This window comes from Anas platyrhynchos, chromosome 3, assembly GCF_047663525.1.
Source record: "Anas platyrhynchos isolate ZD024472 breed Pekin duck chromosome 3, IASCAAS_PekinDuck_T2T, whole genome shotgun sequence".
Taxonomy (NCBI): domain Eukaryota; kingdom Metazoa; phylum Chordata; class Aves; order Anseriformes; family Anatidae; genus Anas; species Anas platyrhynchos.
Window position 1 is genome coordinate 46300272 of NC_092589.1, and position 19901 is coordinate 46320172.

Below are 19901 nucleotides of genomic sequence, written 5' to 3' on the forward strand. Positions count from 1 at the left end.
CAACGTTATAGATGTGACTCATGTACACAGAACTCCCATAAATGGCGCGCAAATTTAGAACCTAATTCATAGAAAAGCACCTAAATTCAGGCATATATCTGTATCATAGAGCAGGAATAGAAAAACATCCCTTTACATCCCCTTACATCTAGTAAAGTGGTTTGTATACCTTGGAGTCCTATTTTTCAGATGGGGCATTATTCTTACCTCTTTAAGATGCTTTATCCACGTTTTCCCATTTTGAAAAGAGAAGCTTTGAAACAGCAGAAGTTTGTCCATCACACAGAACATTTGAAACATGGACTAGAAACCCACAGCACAACACCTTTTCTTTTTCCACCTTTGCTTCTCTGAACTACCAGTGGTTTTCTCAACACACATTCTCTTAGTGTATCATTTTTCTGATATTTTAAATGGCAATCAACTCATTTCTTCTTTGGCTTTTCTCTAGGGATTAATTACAACTATACAGTACTTAGCAAAATAGGATGCTGTTAGATGGTTCTTTGGATCATACTGTGAGAACCTATGGTGATGCTAGACCATTCATATAATTACATTCCTTATGCTACAAAACTCTCATCTGAAAGAAACTGACAGCATATTTCATACACATAATACATTAGATAAATATATACTGAAAGATCCACTCTTAGAGCAGTGCAGCTGGAGCTGATAAATCCATCTGACAAGAGAATGGTTGTTGACACATGGAGGTATGCTTATACAGCACACCTGCTTCCTCTCTTCTTCCCTATAGCCCTGAGCCATACACCAGGTCTTCGCCTAGCCCTGTAACAGCTGAGATAAATTCTAGCATGATCCATGAGCAGTGACACAGACATCACAAGCTTGAAGCTGGAGGCCACCATTCACAGGTGATTCTGTGCTGGAAGCCCACTTACCTACAATTCTTGTTGGAAGTGAAAAAGGAAAATGCTCTGAAGGGTTGTGGGAAAGGAAGATAAGTTAATCAGAAGGTATTTGTTATTTTGTTAAACTTCTCAGTGGCTTCTGGAGCAGGTAGTAGAATTATCTGTGCCTGAAAATCCTCATCTTGCCCAGCAAATTATTTTTTAATACATCCCATGTTGATACAAGGAAATGAACCTGTGTTATATTAGCCCTAAGCTGTGTTACAGTAAGGATAACTCAGCTATTTTGAATATCAGCAGCAGCACCCACTACGTGTTATTGTCCAACACATTCATGAATTTATGAGTTCCCTGTCTCTTATGAGTTAGCCTTCTGCACCAGGGATATTTTATTGAGTAACTATGAAAGGCATATGACAGGAATTCTGTGAAGCAAGTTCTACTACGCTAAGAGTACACATCTGAAACCAGATGTCATTCTCCTAGGAATGTTCCTCTTCCTCTAGTCTTTAACCAGGGTTTTGGTGTTTTTTGTTCGTTTTATATTGTTTTCTTGTTTGTTGGTGTTTTTGTTTGTTTTTTGTTTTTTGTTTTTTTGTTTTTTTGTTTTTTTTTCTGCTACAACTGGAGTAAAAAAGGACAAAAATAACCAACCAAAACAAAAACACATGCACAAAGACATTGCTATGATTACAGTCCTAAATTTGAGTTCAGTGAGACAAGCTCTTGAGCTATCTCTGTCAGCTGCATAAGTGATAAAGGTGGCAGGAGATTAATAGGGAGGGACAGAGGAGTGTACCTACAAACTCCTGGCAGTATTCAGTACATAATTCAGAAGTATATTCTTTTAGAACAAAGAATTTTCTAGTAAGTAAGGCTCAAACTATGTTGTGCACTGTGATTTAAATGAAACCCTGTAACTTTGAAAGACACAAAAACCCTTCCACCCAGAGATGAACAGGCAGAGCCCAAACTGCTCCAATCCAGAAGGCACGTCCAGCCATGCTGCATGGCAATGTGCCTGAATAAAGCAACTAAGTCTCTAAGTAATCTATTGAGTTCAGCACTACATCTTGCCAGCACAGATTCTCTGTCGGAGGACCAGAGCTGGTTCTCTTCAAAGCGCAGGCAAAAATTAGCTGCCCATGTAGAACTGTCGTGAGTGATACAAGCTTCATCCATTTCTTGCTGGGGTTGTCACTGTCATAAAACAGAAGCCTGAATCCTACTCCAAACATGCGTTGTGAATTGATAGAGGGCTCTTGGAAACTGCAGACAGTAATACCTCAGTGTATAAGAATGCAGGACAATATGGAGACAAGATAATTTGACTTTTTCTTTGTTTCTCTTTCCTTTTGGGGATATATGATAATGTTAATATCCAATTTGATTTAGGAACACCATCTGACTTTTTCATGTCAGTTATTAGTGTATTCCTGAATCATCTGTAAGAAACAAAAAAGTTTGCTTTGGGTAGTTTCCATTGCTGTCCAGGGAGCTGCTGTGTGTACATATGCTATAGATGTAGAGATTAATATCATTATTTAGCTTAATATTTATGAGGTACAGTTAGGTAGGAGAAAGAATTAACTTTTCAATTTACAAGAAATCACAGGGGGAAAAAAACACAGTTTAAAGCTGATCTCTGATAATTTTCCCTAAGATTAAGACAGGTTTCTAAATGTGCTTTGCATAAAGTTGAAATAGCAGCCGACAGTAACAGAAATCTTCTCATAGAAAAGAAATCTTGCTGTTAAAACAAACATTATCTGTTGCTGTGAAACATTCCAAATTATAACTCTACTATTTAACGTAAAATGACACCCCACAAAATCCTCACCAGTTAAATACAGAGAAAATATTCAGTTTCTCCCAATTATAATTTTTGCTGATGTGTGGGCAATCACACAGCAATTTACCTCACAGTGAAATCTCTGTTCTTTGCAGGTGTTATTAACTCAGAATAATTCTCTGGAGGCTTCATGCTGAGCTTTAATTTTCAACAAACTTGCAGATGAAATGGCAAGACTAGGGGAGCTTTAGCTTGATTATAAAGAATAATTCACTCTTAGTGGACTAAATAGAGAAAGGGAAAGCATAGTTTGTTATGGGAGCCTTATGTTTCTTACTATGGTTTAAGTGTTACAAATTTTTCTTGTGCAGCTGCTTGTCCTGTGTGGATTTCACAGCTTACATAAATAATATTTGTTGTCAAAGTGTTGAAGTTGAAACCACATGAAGTTGCCCTACAGGTTCAGAGATGTAGCATAGAATTGAGTGTTTGCTTTAAGGATAGTTTTACTCAGAGTAAACCTTAGACCAACAAATGCATACCACAAATGGAGAGAATGCACAAGCACCTTATTTCAACTACAGCATAAAGGCAATCAAAGAATCTTCATTATATTATTATATACCTCATATTTATATATACATGTCTGTATAAATCTATCTTATATTCATATGAATAATAGATTTTTGGAGTTAATTGGTGGATAGGTACCTGTAAACCTTCTGAAGTTGGAGCTTCCTGCTTGGTTGATAATAATCTGTTACTATCAATCTTGGAAGAATATATTATACTGAACATCTGAAGTTACAGCAAGAAACACACATTGTTCTTTTTTTTTTTTTTTTAAATGTTCATACAATAGGTAAGATTATTCATTTTAAAAGGGAGTTTACATTAATCTTCCTGCAATGGAGGAAACTCTCTTGAGTTGGTCACTCATGTAACTAAAAGTATGGCAACTTTTAACTACCAAATCTAAAATTCCCCTTTCATTTCCTCTTTGTTTATATGAAAATCAGGCTTAGCAGTCTGCTCAAACACTGAAATATTTCTTTAGATAATAAATAAGTTTTGATCTGCCTGAAATCAGAATGAACATAACTACTGATATTTCCTTTGCAGCTTGGACTGTACTGTAAGAGTGGTATAAGTAAAAACTGAATTTAACAAGATTTGTCAGTGCTAATGGTTATGCTTGGATAGCAGAAAATGCAGGAAAAATACTTTTTCTTAGACTATTACACTATAAAAATGTATATGTAAAGTTCAGGACTTTATTTCTGTTGACCTATATAAATCACAAAAAGTTTTTGTTTGTCTAGTTATGCACAGGGTCCTCCTCATTTTATGGAGGACTTCCTGAGCTATGCCTGAGCCCTGTTCCAGAAGGAAAAAATAAAAAATAAAAGCTTCCAAAGATGAGTCTGGGAACTGAAATTTGTAACTCTGCTGGAGACTAAAATCATGACCTCAACAGAGTCAGTGGTTTTATGGCTCATTACAGTTTTTTCCCTTACTGCACCTCTGGGTAACCTCTCACAAACAGTAATTATCTCCCTCTTACTCTCTCTATCCTACAGGATTTGAGGATATCATCATTTCTCCTTGTTAACATCCCTCAGGTATTAGTTTTTTTTGTTGGTGGTGGTTTTTTGTTTTTGTTTTTTTTTTCTTTAATACTCTTACACATTAAAAGAATTAAGTTAAACTCAGAGCCAAACTCTCCCATATCTGTGCTTATCCAAATTTTGTGTTTTTTTTCTTCCAAATGTATCCTTTTGGCCTAGCAATGAGATATCACCTCTCTATATATATTCAGCTTCTCTTAGCCTTTCTTCTAATTTCTTCTTAAATTGTCCTGTGCTTCAGAGAGCCAAGACAAGGCCATTCTTATAACCTTAAGACTGACCAGAGATCTTGCTGATGGCAAGTCTTGAGGAAGAATACAATTGTGTTTTTTTCTGTAGCACTGTGGTCAGTGTTTTTGTGTCCTGAACAGACCAGCACAAAAATAATAAAGTAGGACAGAACGGATGTTAGCTGGAAGGGAGCTACAGGTCCGTTGCTTTGTAGCCACAGAACTCTAAGTCTTAAAGGGAAGAAGTATTATTTCTGGAAAAGTGCAGGTATCAGATTTCAATTCTCCATGTTTATTTATTAGCTTTATTTTTGTTACTATTTTAAAATGATCTTTCTGTTTGAATTTCAGGGGTGGGGAAACAGAAGAGTCAGCAAAGGATGCTCTTTCAGGGCCCTACCCTACAATCCCAGACATTCATATCATACCAAAGTGCAGTGAGTGGGATTTGCTGAATTTATGTCTATTGAAATGAGATGTCTCACCCATAACCATTATCTAAGCTCAGTATAAAGGAACACATTCAGAAGGCATTCATCCCAACTTCCTTAGACTTTTTCTTAGAACAGGATAGGTTAGGATCTCCCTCAAAATGTATCTCTTCTTCCCTACTGAGGAAGCCTAGACCACTAACCTATGCTCTCAGATGATGTAAAGGTGCTTGTGATTAATTCTGTATGTCTGTTTTGTAAGTTCACTTAGGATCAAGCTACTCTTATTTTCCAGGTAAATGTTGTGGAAAGAAGGGATAATGTTCATAACAGAAACAGATCCTATAAACAGTTTTTGCAGGCAACTGAATAACAAAGTTGGGCTAGGGTGACAGGAAAAGCAGCTCATTCCATTTATTTCAGTTCTTTAAATATTATTATTAAACAAGGAAAAGAAAATCAGAATGTCATAGCATAACTATGTTAAAACATTCCTCACACAGACAATATGAAATGACTAACTTTTGACTACCACTTGTTAATTTGATTGTTCCTCTGTAAGAGTTTGAAAGGGATTTAGGAAGCAAATTTCTTGCTTCTAACTGTTCAGGGATGTCATTGTGAAAACAGGAAGAGATGAGCTGTAATTCTCTCTAATGCCATGCAAAATACAAAGCAGAACTTGAGAAGGTCTGTGGATTTTATTTGCCTTTTTAAACATTTTTTGTGGACTTCTACCTTCCTAGTTTTGACTAAGTCCAGGAAAAAGGTCTGAAAACTCAAACGATAAGAAGGTCTTGCTTCCTTTGCTGCCTATCTGGACACAAAGCAGATGATGTTTTTATTAAGTAGTCACTACCTATACACTATCTATGCCACTTTAGGAGGCCAAAGACATTTCAGTATGTTGAGGAGAATTTGAAATTATGAACATTTATGTTCAGCCTGAGCCAATGTAAACTCCTAACCTTTAGATGCTTGTCACCTTGCCACCAGAACATGATCTGCAACATAGCCATGTGGATCCAGTTCTAGTGTACATGTAAGAAACAAAATGTATTTGGATGGTGTTTGCACCATGACACAAACGCACCGTGACTATCACCCATTGATTAGGACACAGACAGAAGAGCTTCATGATTAGAAATGGGCACCCAAAAAGGTCAAGAAGCAAAAAACAACTGGATCCAATTTTCAGAAAAGTTTGCCTTACAAATATGGTAATATTTCATGACTACCTGTCCCTGAGATATACATGTACAGATGGTATTTCTGACTGCAGTAACACTTTCTACTATAACTTATTAAATTTAAATATTTTGAAATCCAGTTTTGTATAGTATGGTATGGCATTTGAATCTCCACGTTATCACTCTGAGGGTCTTAACAATTAACAACCAATATTACTCATGGATTCAAAATGCAATCTTTTTTAACAGAAATTTACTACTTCTAATTTACTTGTATTTTCATGGTGCTGCTATGTTAACCTCTCAGGAGATGGGTATAAATAACCATATTTAATTACCTCTATTTAAATATCTATTAAAAAGGAAAAGCTATTACAAAAGAAGTATGTTGTTGCAATTATGGAAGTGACCTCACAAATAAGGTGCATGATTCTGGTCTCCTGCTGGAAAAATTGAACTATGGGGACTTGCTTAGTGGGGATGTTTTTTACATTATTTAATTAATCTAAGCAGCCTGTTCCTTGGAAATGTGCCTGAAAAACAGTCTTTTCTACAAAACTTTCTGGATATCTCTTACTGAGACTGTTATCATTGGAGACATCAACTAAAAATTCCCAAAGTATTCATTCTCAACTAATGCCACTAGAAAGCTCTCTATTCTGATGCTAAGAACATTAAAGTAAAATTAAAGCTACGGTCATTAAAGCAAAAAGATGAAGGAAATTCAGAGCTAAGTTAAAATTCAGTCAGCCGAGAAGCACAGTTTTATGAGAGCTATTTTTGAAGAGTCCCTTCCCACAGTGTGGTACCAGGTGTTCAGAGGAAAGCAAAGCTTTCATGCTACTCTGCAGTCCTTATTCTGTCATAACATGAGGTAGATGGAGATGTAAAAGACAGCAGTCCTTAAAGACACCATTCAACACCTCAAAGTATACTTCATGATACATCATGTATCATGTATACATGATACATACTATCATGTATCATACATACATGATAGGTGCACCTCTGAAACACTGCTTTGTTGCCTTTTTTTTTTTTTTTAATCCAATTGTAGACATGATAAAGAGCAACCCTACCTGTGGCTAACAAGTGGGAAGTCCTAAAGATGCAGTGATCTGGTGTGTCTCTACCCTGGAGATGAAAGCAGTGACAGAACCACCAATTATCACCATTTAACACTGCTACAGGGGAACAAAACATATTGTTGTAAAAGGAGACAGGGAAGGAGGTAACAGAAAGGAGGCAGAAGATCTAGATAGATTGCAAGCAGTCAGGTGAACTATCAGAATCTCACCCATGCTAGATTTTGCTTATACAGAAACCTACAATAACTGAACTTGAATTAGAAGTAAATTTTTCATCAATTATTTGATTATTTTTCTCCCTCACTTCCATAAATTGCAGATAAAAGAATTAAAAATTGGATTGCAAACACAGAGGGGAGCTGGGAATAAGGAGAGGCAGGGATGGCTATTTCTTGGATCATTAATTATATAATAAATTTTAACTCAGAATTATTTTTTTTTTTACAGCAGTGATTAAAATAGGTTTATAAAATGGAAATTCTGGAAGTAACTGAAGTGAAACAAGAGTCAGCAAGAACCACTAAAGTATTACTTGAACACTATGGAATGAACCAGTCCTTGGAAACCTGGCATCACAAAAATCTATGAATTTTCTTATGTAGTATTTAATTTGAGATTGGCAGTTTTTACTTTCCTGGATACTCTCCATTAAACATGGCAGACTTCCTCTACAAATAACATTTCAAATCTCACTGCCTCATCCTTTGCTAAATAAAAAAGCTGTAAAATGACTAATACAAAAGCATAAATGCATCCTCACAATTGCTCAGTATGAAACTTTTACAAGGTATGGTATTATGCAAGAATGAAACACCCTTAATTCCTGCTGGAGGAAGTGGGGATACTATGACAAATTGCAGGCTCAGACCTTAACAATTAGACTGTTCATTTAGTTTAAAAATGAAGATCCACTCCTAATTCACTGTTACCCAGCTCACTTCTCCAGGACTGACAGAGAGCTCTTTACCTCTAGCAGGATTGCAAACAAACTTTCTTTGCAAGTTGGCATCTGTTTGGAATGGATTCCCCAAGCCAAATATAATACTGTGTCCCCCGTTAAACCACAATAAACTAATATTCAAGTAATTATGAGCTTGACTTCATCCCACCAAGAGTAGGGCAATTCAGAGTTAAAACCGATGCCATGCTTAATTTGCCATTTACAGTAAGCATTGAAGAAATGAACACATAGTGCTTGGTAGAAAAGATCTTGCAATGACAGAAGCACAATGGAGTAAATTAAATATGGAGATGAATGTAATTATGGTTCTAAAGTGTCTGCCAGGAGGGATGCAATGCAGCTGACTTCATGTAAAATAGTTAGCGGCGTTTGGTTTGATTACAAAGTGCCTTGGGTCATCTTACACCATGGAGATCCAATTACATGATAGCACTCCGTTATGGATTATGAGGACGGTTTCCTCACTGAACCGCTACACTGTACGCTAGTTTCGTTGTGTACAGTGTGGTCTGTTTCCCTTGTGTACTGCACATCCTAGATTTGCTTGGGAACCTAGCTGCAGCCTTGTCAAGGCCTGGATTTCATTACATTTTGTGCAGAAGCCCACTCTACAACCTTTAGCACAATGATAATCATGTTGCCCATAGTCAGTCATTTAGTATTAGCAAGTAATATCCAATAAGGCTGAAAAGAGAGAGTATTGAAAACTGAAAACCTTCTCAGGCTTACTAACTGTGGGACAAAGATACAGAGATGTACTCTCCAACAGAGGGAATTGTTCTGGAAAAAAAAATGACCCCATTTTATTCACAGGCTGACATGATATGGACTGTCTGGAACTGATGTAACATTGAGCTTGGGTACACAAGTATAGGAACATGTGTGTCTTATTTCTGGAGCAGACTATGAAATCTCATTTGTTGACAACACAACAACAGCAACATAAAAAAGGGGTTCTCTGGCATCTTGCTATCTGCTGCTGCATAAATGCAGACAGATGGAAACAAGACAAACATGATTTCCAGACGCATTTTGCAACAGCAGGTGCCTGCTTATGGGTGAATGGAACTGAAATAATGTCTCTGATTACAATTCATTCACTCTACATTTCCATTCTAACTCTCCTGTGAATACTTCTTCAATATAAATGTGTGTACTCCAATATTGATGTAGTAAGTAGTGGTAATTTTTCACCTCAAGTGAATGAGTGCACTCAATCAAAATCAGAGGTCCACATGCCATGCTTAGAGATATACAGCACTGCAAATTCTAACTGATAAAGATGTTGTGTCCATGAACTTCATCTGACTACAGTAATTAAACCCTGTATAGATGACTATAAAAGGGTTGAAATGCTAAATTCTCATAAAAAATATTTATTTTCTTTTTTTTAAAAAAGGAAGAAATTCTACTGTGTGTTTAGAAATGGAATGCAGAAGATAAGGTAGGGAGAATAAAGATGTTTAAACTTTTAAAAATGCCTAGGATTAGATTAAGAAATTTGATATGTGTGTGTGGATTACAAGGACAAGATAAACCCATCCATTTCTGTCAGCTGGTATGAGCACAGCCACAGAGGGATTTGTGCCAGGGATCAACCACATGTGCCATTACAAAAAAATAATAAAATGAAATGAAATGAAATGAAATGAAATGAAATGAAATAATAAAATAAAATAAAATAAAATAAAATAAAATAAAATAAAATAAAATATAAAATAATTTTAAGCAAATTTCTTTGCATGAGAAGTTCAGAATTTAAGGGAATCAGAAGGATGTGAATATATAGAAAGGGCAGTGAAAGGAGGAGACAAGCACAGAAATTAGAGAGAATCAGGTAGAAAACCAAGGGAGAGAAGAGAGGCACAGAAAACAGTGGGGGAAATAGCCGCTTGAAGTTTCAGGTGAACTCTCATAGACAGCCTGTGCTCTGACACAGACACCCCCACTGCACTGATGCTGATAGAAGATAAATCCTCCTCCACCATTCTCCTCCAAACAAAACTGTAGGTCACTGAGACAGCTCTGGCTTTCCATGAGGATGCTTCTGGTGGTTTTGTTTTTCCTGCTGCTGCCAAAGCCATGTAGATAATGTGTCTGAATCTCTTTGCATTTAGCTGCATTTGCAGAGACAAAGGGGTTTTATATCTTATTGGTTCTGGCTCCCTCAGTGTGTGACCACAAAGTCTCTCTCTCTCTCGGCCTGGCCAGAAAACAATTCCATCATGTGGAAAGTGTCAGGATTGGGTAATTTGGATTTTATTCTGGTGCATAATTAACTTTTTTTTTTTTTTTTGTAAGAGCAAAACACCCCGTTCCATCGGCCAAATAGCTTCCTGATGAGGGCACACAGCTGAGATGGGGGAGACTGAGGTTCAGCTCACTGATCCAAACCAGACAGAGCAGGGGGCTGAACCTGGCTTGCTGTTATCCCAGTGGAACACCCTAATCTCTGACACTAGAGTCAGGTTCAGTTCCCTGCTCTGTCTGGTTTGGATCAGTGAGTTGAACCTAGGTCCTCTCCTCCTCAGCTGAGTGCTCTAATCATCAAGCTATTGTCTGTCCACAGAAGGGTTCCTTTTGTTGTAAGCAAACTTCTCAGAACAAAGACTGTCAGAAATTAATTCTACTGCCACATTATGACATTTTCTCCAGAAAAATAACAATAGCTTCAGACTGGACACCATGTTCGTTAAGTTATGGTTTAATCCTGTGTGGTGTAGAGAAATGCAACAAACATCTTCCAAAAAACCTGGCAAGTAGAATAACAGAGTGCTCTCACTAAATCAGATGAAAGCATAAGCTTAAAGACAAGCATGTGTTTCAGGGCTTTGCTGGATCAAAGCCCCTACACTTTACACTCTGATGAGTTGAATTCTCAGTAATTTTTTTTGCCTTGCATGTTTTGGATTCATGATTTCTGCCTTACCAAACAATAGAGGTGTGGGAACTGACAATTAAGCAGGACTTTTTCCTTCTGTAAGACACTTTTTAAATGTTGGGTTTTTTGTTGTTGAAGTTGTGTTTTTGTTTGTTTGTTTGTTTGTCTCTTTCCCAGCACTGCTTATTCACACCAGAAGCCTGTGTGATATAGGGATTCATTAAGTCTGTTGGATTTAATTTTCTATCTATAAATCCATTCTATTTAAAACTGAGTATTTAACTTGTCTATTATTCAAGATAAATGTTACACTTAGGAGACAAAAAGAGGGAAGAAAACACAACTTCTTTGATAAAATAAAATTCAGTGGAAAAAATATGGGAGCTGGAGAGAACCAAACATTCAGACATCAAGGAAAAGAACAAAAAAAAAAAAGATCATTCATATAACCAAAATATAATATAGGGTACTTCACTGGTGAAGTCTCAATTTGATAGGTATGCTTCCATTCAAAACACATAGTGTAATCTTCATTTCAGCTGTCTTTCCTTTTTCTTGTCATGAAATATGTTCCATTCAATTTACTAAATTTTAAATGAAAGGAGAACTCAGGGTTCCTACAGAATACCATCACAAACTTCACCAAACGTTATGTTTAATGACATGGCTTGGTAAAGTATCTAGGATTATCTTGAATATTAAGTGCATTTTAGGTTGTTCTAATGTCTGTGGTCTTCTGGAGCAGGACCAATATGGTTTAAGCATTTCATGGATATATAAACATAGAAACTATTATCAAGAAAAGAGAGGGTAGGAACTCCAAATTTTACAACAATTTTTGATGACCTTTTGTTTTTCTGTTTTCCTGAATTAAAAAAATTATTACGTTTAATCTCTCATGTACTTGAGGGATTCTATTAATATTGACAATGTCAATAAAAAAATTTCAGGAAAAACCCATCAAGAATGGAACTGTATGGCTCTCAGTACAGATTTTAAGAATGAATTGCAGTGGTTTCTTTTTATGACAAGCATTTATCTGTAGACTCTACTGAGAATATAATGAGTATAGAATGTCCTCACTTTATCTTTCCTGTGTTAAAGCATTCTGGTTTATCTGTAAACAGAGATAAAATGTAAACCAGGCAACTGGGGACAGCAGGGTTGGGAAATGAATACTTTGTTGTTGAAGAAAGGAGTTCAAATTTTGGTTAAGTTACAGACAAACCCAATTAAATCCTACTTGTCCCCAAATTACATATATTACTAAGGGAAAGTGCTGAAGTTAAACAACTGACTGGGAAAATTAATCTGTGAGGAGAAACTTGACTTGAGGCTACGTACAGGGACACGAATCCTTAATTTAATAAATTTGCAAACAAGTAAATAAATGCATTCATCAGTATTATGACTGAAAATACGTTCACTCATGAGTATCATCTGACATATAAGAAATAAAAGGTGCCCTTATCTTTTTGTGCACTTGAACAATTTTGAAAGTCCATTGTAGAAGGAGGGAAAACCTCATCACTCACTGTGTCCCATAGTGAGCTCACTTGCTATATATCACTCATAATTTTCTGAATTAAGAAAATAGCATAATATTACAATTAGAATCAAATCTAGCATAGATATTTTCTTTTTTTCACCCTATTTCCAGAACAAGTTTGATTTGGAATGAGGAGCCCAGGTTTAATAGACTCATTCATTTAATCATTTAATAGTTTTACGATAAGAAATGCATGTCTCTCTTCTCATAAAGAAAAAAAAAATGTTTTTGACCTGCTTCCCAGGGTGACTTTCCTTGGGCCAATTGCAAAGAATCAGAGCAGTGTGTATCTGCTCACATAACCCCTTCCCCCTCCAACCTTTCACACGAGGCGACTATCAAGCAAAGCCTGCCCACAAGATACCCCACAGCTAGAGATGAACGAGAGCTAGCAACAATAAAGCATTCACCCAAATGCTTAGCTAGGTCTGCAAGCTTAAAGCACAAGCAGCTGAGGAATTTGACAAAACAAGGTTTCACTGTAGAATAAACTGTACAGTTTTCACTCTCCCAGAAGATTTCCCAAATAACCCTAGTTTCACTGAGCCACCTGCCTGTGTCAAGGAAATTAATGAACTTCAAAAGTAAAAACAACTCAAGATGAACAGTGACCCTGTTTTTCCAAACATCGGAAATGCCAGCACCACAGCAGTATGACTTCTTTTTCACCAAGTCATATGGGGAACTGTAGATTAAAGCCTGATTTCTAGACCTTACATGTCCAGCCACTGTACATTAATCTCTTTGCTTGATTCACTTGCCAAGTTTGCAATAAGATTGTATGATATATGCCTTGAACCACAAGCTTGGCTCCAAGAGAACTGTGCACCCTTTTAATACAGGGGTCAAAATATGTATCGCAAGAAATTGATTTTTTATAGGAACTTCAAATGAGTAGGTTTTTTTGTAATCCCTACTGAAAAACACATCTAGTGAACAAAATCCTACAGAGAAATCCTGCACAGCTCATAGAAGTAATGAACATGTGAGAACATGTGAGACACAGATGTTGTGGCTCAGTTTGCCTTGAATTTTTAATCACGAAGCATGAGCAAGGGAGAAAGAAGCACAGTAGACAAAGGATGAAGTCAGTATTGTGTCAAAGTGAGCAGTCAAATCAGAGAACATGATTTCAAAGAATTCATAGCAGGCTGGTATTTTAATGTTTGAAAACAAACAACAAAAAAAGCTCATATTTTTATGAAAAAAATAATAATAATAAAATAAAGTAATTCAGGAAACAAAAGTAATTTCTTTCTATCAGAGACACTAGCTTCTTTTGATTCAGTAGGAACTGAACTAAGTTCAGTCAAAGAATGATTTGCTTCAAAATCTGACATTGGGATTGTATATCTAATATCAATTATTTTTATCCATGACTTTGTTTCAAATTGATACAGCCATATCAGTGACATCCAGAACATGAACTCTCTGTAGGTGCTGTTTATGTAGTTTAGATAACTTCAGCCTCTGCAGCCCAGCTGGTCTTCTAATTACACTAAAGTATGCTTTGCACAAGCAGATCTGAAAACTTGGATTCTGCTAAATGATTAAGGAGGAAAAGAGATGTTTACCAAAAGTTCTTAATTAACTAGGAAAAAAAAAAATATTGTATACAGAAAGTAGTCCTTTGAATTATATACAGCATAAGATACATCAACCATATTTTTTTCAGAAAATATGCCTTTTTGTGAGAAAAGATGTCAAGACAGTTATAGTTGTAAGGGCTGAAAAGTTACATTTTCTCCCATCCTAAAGTAGACTCCAGTTTGTTAATAGGTCTGCATGAGAAATCTGGAAGATAAGTATGAAAAGCTGGTACCAAAAAAAAAAAAAATGTGGCCCAATCAGCCATTTCAACAACTGTACATGGTAAACTACCACTTAACACCTCCAAAATGATTGAAAATCATTGATAAATGGGAAGTGTGGATAGACCCAAGGTATCACATCATATATGTAGTGAACCTGACATCACCTGAGGCTGTCAAGGTCACTAACACAACATAGGGGAACTCCATCCCCATCACAAGGAATGGGTCACACCGCAACCTTTATGCAAAAAATGAAGGCAAATACATGTGCCTGTGGGAAATGTAGGCTGGCCCATGTAATTCGCTTCTGATAAAGGACTAGTTTAAAACCCCTGCTAGGTCTCACAACAGGAAAAGATTTTTAAAAAATGTCATTCAGCACATCTTCCCCCAACCCAGCCTCATGCCTGAGCAAGCTGGCCCCTGCCATGTGGAAGGAGCTAGCCAACATATCTCAGCACAGGGGTGCAGATGGCTGATGTCACTCTGGTCTCATCCCCTGTAGCCCCTCCAGAGTCTGGCATCTGAGCAGGGAGCAGATATGGAGGAATGACCTCCATTCAGACTTCTGGAGAGCAGAAGACAATAACACCCACAATCGAAGTCCCAGCACCACTCTCTAGCAAAAGTCAGGGTTCATGAGAGATCCATGGTTTGTAACACTTGCACTTCTGGAAACCTTCTGACAACTCTTGCTACTGAACCTCATTTATTTCTTCCGTTCTGTGAAATAAAAATGCTAATAAAAATATCAGAGTTCTCCAATTCATATCAAGCTCTATGTAGGGACTGGTAGATGTTCTGTTCAGTTTGTTTATCACTGTCATTTATTCCACTTTAAACCCTGACTAGCCAAACAGTTCACAGTGAGAATTTTACAGTTTTCAATCAAAGCAAGGAATTAGGGGCAGATTTTGATCTATAGTATTATATATTAAATAAAATAATAAAGCTTCTTTATAGCAACTACCAAACATACCAATAAACTACAATTTACCAAGTCAATTACAAGCTATTTTCAAGCAGATACCTATACAATCATCTGGATGATATCAGCTAATGTTAGAAGAACTATTATCACTGTATTCATCTGCTTGTTTTTCTAATTCTTAAAAAAGTGACAATTAACATAGTAAAAAATCCTGGTAGCAAAACCACTAATTTCTTAAATTTGAATAGTACAGTTAACTTGAATGATGCTAAATAAAATTTTATTTCTCTAAAGTATCTCACAACAACTAATGACAAGCAGCAAAAATAGCATGCAGTTTACAGAATTCAATTAGATTTAAATCAGTTCAATTCAATACATGAGAAAACTCTTCACTGAGCTGACTTCAATCTATGCACAAGTAGAACACGTTTAAGACATTTTCATAGGAAGGTGAGTTGAGAGGTGTAAGAGAATGTGTGTGTGTGCATGTGCAGGTTAGTATAAATACAGATTTAAATACAGGGCCATGTAATCTATTGTATAAAAGCTTTTAATCTGTGCAAATCAGAATCACACTATTGCTGAGTGGTGAAATTACAAGCACATATCACCCCAATGAAATGCCAGTAGAAACTTCATAGCCCAGTGCACATTCACAAATGCTGTGCAAGCCACATGGTGTTTTTTTGTTTGTTTGTGGTGTTTTTGGTTTTTTTGTTTGTTTGTTTGTTTTGTTTTTTCTTTTTTTGGTGGTGGTATTTGTTTGTTTATTTGTTTGTTTGTTTTGGGGGGGAATCCATAAGTCTTTTTTATAATTATTTTAGAGAGTTTAAAACATTTTATAAGAACTATTTTTATATCCTTCCAGCTCTTTCCTCTTTCTCTGATACTGTGAATTTGCCTACACAGATCTCAGTGCAAGAAAAAAAAAAAAAAAAAAAAAAAAAAAAAACACTAATAAAATACTTCTCTAAATGACTTAAAATTGACTTTCTGCATTCAAAGTCTAATGGATCAAATAACAGATACTCTGAAAAATTTTCAACAGTGGAAATATATGCTGTATATCTTAATGCAGAGACAGGAATCTTCTCTTTTCAGTGATTCAGAGATCTTGTTTCATGACTATTTAAAAGTAACCTCTCTGCATTTAAATTGTGAGAATGGAATCTCCAGCATACATGGAATGGTAACTCTTTTTAGTCACTGGTGATTTTTTAAATGCACAAACGTAAGCAACTAATGGAGTTTACTTGTTTTTTATGATTTCCTGTTTGAAATGTTGAAAATTCATGGGAATAACAGCAAAAGGCAAGTGAGATCATAGAACTGAATCCCAAATGCAATTTATCACTTAAATACAAAATGCAGTATATTCTTTTCACCACCACTTATATAATACATATAATACAGCTAAATATACAAGTGAATGTGCCACTCAATAACTATGCCTAAATGCTGCTTTTTTCTTCAGTTAACATTTTTATTTATTTTTTTTCCCAAACTTCAGGTTTTATTTTCTTTGAACAAATCTGCCTAGCTCTAGTAAATATTTTCTATTGTTACTGTGGATGGCCATAAAACCTACAAACTCTTTGCTTACTGGTGTTTTTAACCATTGTAAAGTTCACAGTATAGAAGGTTCTATAGTGCTGAATAAATCATTCAAAATTTTATGAGTATTCATTCTGATTTATAGATGAATTGGGTTTAATAATCTTTGTGTTGCATTTGTTTTGCTGTGTTCCAAAGCTGATTTCAAGTTGGATCACAAATCAGCAAATCTGAATTATGTACTCATTCAGATTCATATGGGTGTATTCTGTTAATCTTGATTTAGGGAATAAGAATGGTACCAGGGACTGAAAAATCCTAACTTTCTATAGGTTCTGAGTGCCTGTATCTCATTTTGCAATCAGAGACTACATAGCATGTAGAATATCAAGGGTTATGGAACCAACCTAAACCTTCATCCTACAAACTCTTATGGCTAGGCTTAACTTTACAACCACATGTAAAGGTTCCTTTGATTTTAACGGGACTAATCACAACAAGAATGTGAGTAAGTTTTTTCAGGATCAGGGTTAGGCAGACCATGAATTGTATTTTAGGAATATTTACGGTGAATTGCTTGTGGATGACATACAGAGCAAGAATTTTTACCAGAAGAAATTTCTAGATAGCAAGCAAATTCAAAAACTTCACAAGCATAAAGGGCAAAATTCGTGAATAATTTATTTCCCAAAATTATTCATGGATTTCTGCCATATGCCAACATCAGGAATCTATGAACAGTAGCACTCCTGCTGAGCTATAGAGAAGCAAATTTCTGAATCTTGTGAAGCATTCTGAATCCTTTGAAAGAATTCCCAGATGTTTGTATGGAGTAATTTTGTTTCCTCCTCGAGGGCTCTCAGTTGTGGGAGCCTACAAGTTGTACGGAACACAAGCAATAACATTATATGTTATGAAACCAATGAGATAGTCTTGCATACATTCATCTTTATGAACGTCTACATCTCCTCACTGATTCCAAATAAATGCATTCTCTGCTGTCTAAATACCTGATGCAAAAAGGGCTCTGGTGAAAAGCCAGCTGGCTTAAGCTGAGTCAATGTGAAATAGAGGTGACGCATGTTGGCAGACTGAAGCACTTTGAGGAATTGGCAGGAACTTTCACTGCCTCTTCAATTGATGGCATCTGTCCACTCATTGTCCAAGTGGCTTTGCAATCAGATGGACTGTAAAATTTCCAGGGATCATTTTGTTGTTCATTGTTTGTATAGTGCTCAGAACACTGGGATCTCTGCACAAGGCATTCCTATAAAATACTGTGGTACAAATAATTAACTATACTAAGCACATAGAATTCCCAAGCATTTTTCTGTTTCCAGGTTCTCCATATCAGTAGTGGCAGGTATGCCTTTTATCTGTGGCTGTGACAAGGCTTTAAGCACTTCCTTACCAAGATACAACACATACAGTCAATTGTGCCTTTGTAACTACATGACTAGGAGGACATAACCTTTGAACCTCAGCTGCAAACCCTGCCTAAGCTTGATATTTTGCTTTCTAAAGTAAAGCCAACCTCAGTGACAACATTCAACACTTATTTTGTCCCTTACACTGCTAACCAGTTCCACTGTCAGGAAAGCTCAAAACATGTATTAGCATTCACAAATTCATTTCTAGTCTATGTCATAGGAATGAAGTGTGCTTTTTCTCAGTGTCCCATTCTGATACTTCAGGTAGTTTCAAAGATATATTTAGAAGCGACAGACTGTCAGCAACAAACTCTTTCTGGACAGGTGGGTTAGTGTCAAAGCAATCTTCCATTAGGACCTAGGTAGGTCCATGGATAATCTCCATCAGAGTGCATGCAACATACAGATTTGTCCTAAATAAATCTTGTAATCACTAGATATTTGATGTACTGTTTTATTCTATGTAGTATGTTGGACTTCCTCTCACAAACTGTCACTGGTCTTTCCATGCAAGCCATGCTAGTGTCTAGAAAACACAAACATTGAATATACTCTTTGTCAGAGACAGCCTTTTCCTCAAAAGCAAGTGAACAAAAAAGATTTATGCAGCAGGCTAAAATCTAAACAATTTCTTCAGAAAAAATATACATACTGATCTGAGATCAGAGTATAAAAAGTTTTGACTTCATCGTGTTCATTTTTCTTGTCAAGTGAGCTAAACTCACTGCTAAACACTTTCAGTCATTACTCAGAAGCCAAAACTGATGTCATTTCTGTATTATACATCTGCATTATAAATTACACAAAACATTAGGAATTGGGAAGTCTTGTACTGGCTTAGTATTTCATAAGCCCTAACCTCATAACTCTGCCTGGATTTGAGCAAGTCACGGTTTGATACAAAACACAAAATTACTAGGGTGGTTCATTATCAGTACAGGATATTTGCAAAGTTTCTGGGAACTGAAAATCCCACCAAACTCACTGGGAACTAAGTACTTATTCTGTTTCAAAACTGGAACACTTCTCCAAGTAACTACATGCAAGGAATAAGTGCCCAAACTTTGCTATTCCTTCTTGAAAATATAGCTGTAGATATACATCTATTCAGAAATGAAAATACTTATATCTCCCTATCTGCAGATTAAGCATGAGAGCTGTTTCTGCTAGATAATCAAGGAGGACTTGTATCCAAAAATGAAAACAAGACAGTGCAAGACATCCATTTTACAGGGAACAGCCTTACAAATCAACGGCATGTTTTCATTCAGTATATACTCTATCAGATGGAAAAGGAGAAGGCCCATACCATGCCTCTTAAAGGAAATAATATCTTATTATGTGATTCCTACTCACTGTCACGATAAGGTTCAGGTGTCATTTTTCATTATGATTACAGCTCTGGCAGACTAAAAGATTTTCACCTTTTCTGTTCAGTCATATGAGGTTTTTTCCTGCCATCTGTCAGATTGCAAAATGATAACTGCAGGCATTCTGGTAGAAAACACTGAACTTATACTACATCAATCTTCCCATCTTTGTGT

At 36.2% G+C, this 19901-nt stretch overlaps 1 protein-coding gene and 1 long non-coding RNA gene across 8 annotated transcripts in view; one reads left to right on the forward strand and one right to left on the reverse strand.

The window, feature by feature from the left end:
• The window catches only part of SMOC2 (SPARC related modular calcium binding 2), a 149370-nt gene that overhangs the window by 7694 nt on the left and 121775 nt on the right, over positions 1-19901 (reverse strand). The window lies entirely within an intron of this gene.
• On the forward strand, positions 724-8663 carry LOC110353698 (uncharacterized). The gene is made up of 4 exons (XR_002404487.4): positions 724-980; positions 4248-4289; positions 4877-4962; positions 7682-8663. It is a non-coding gene; the product is annotated as an uncharacterized lncRNA (long non-coding RNA).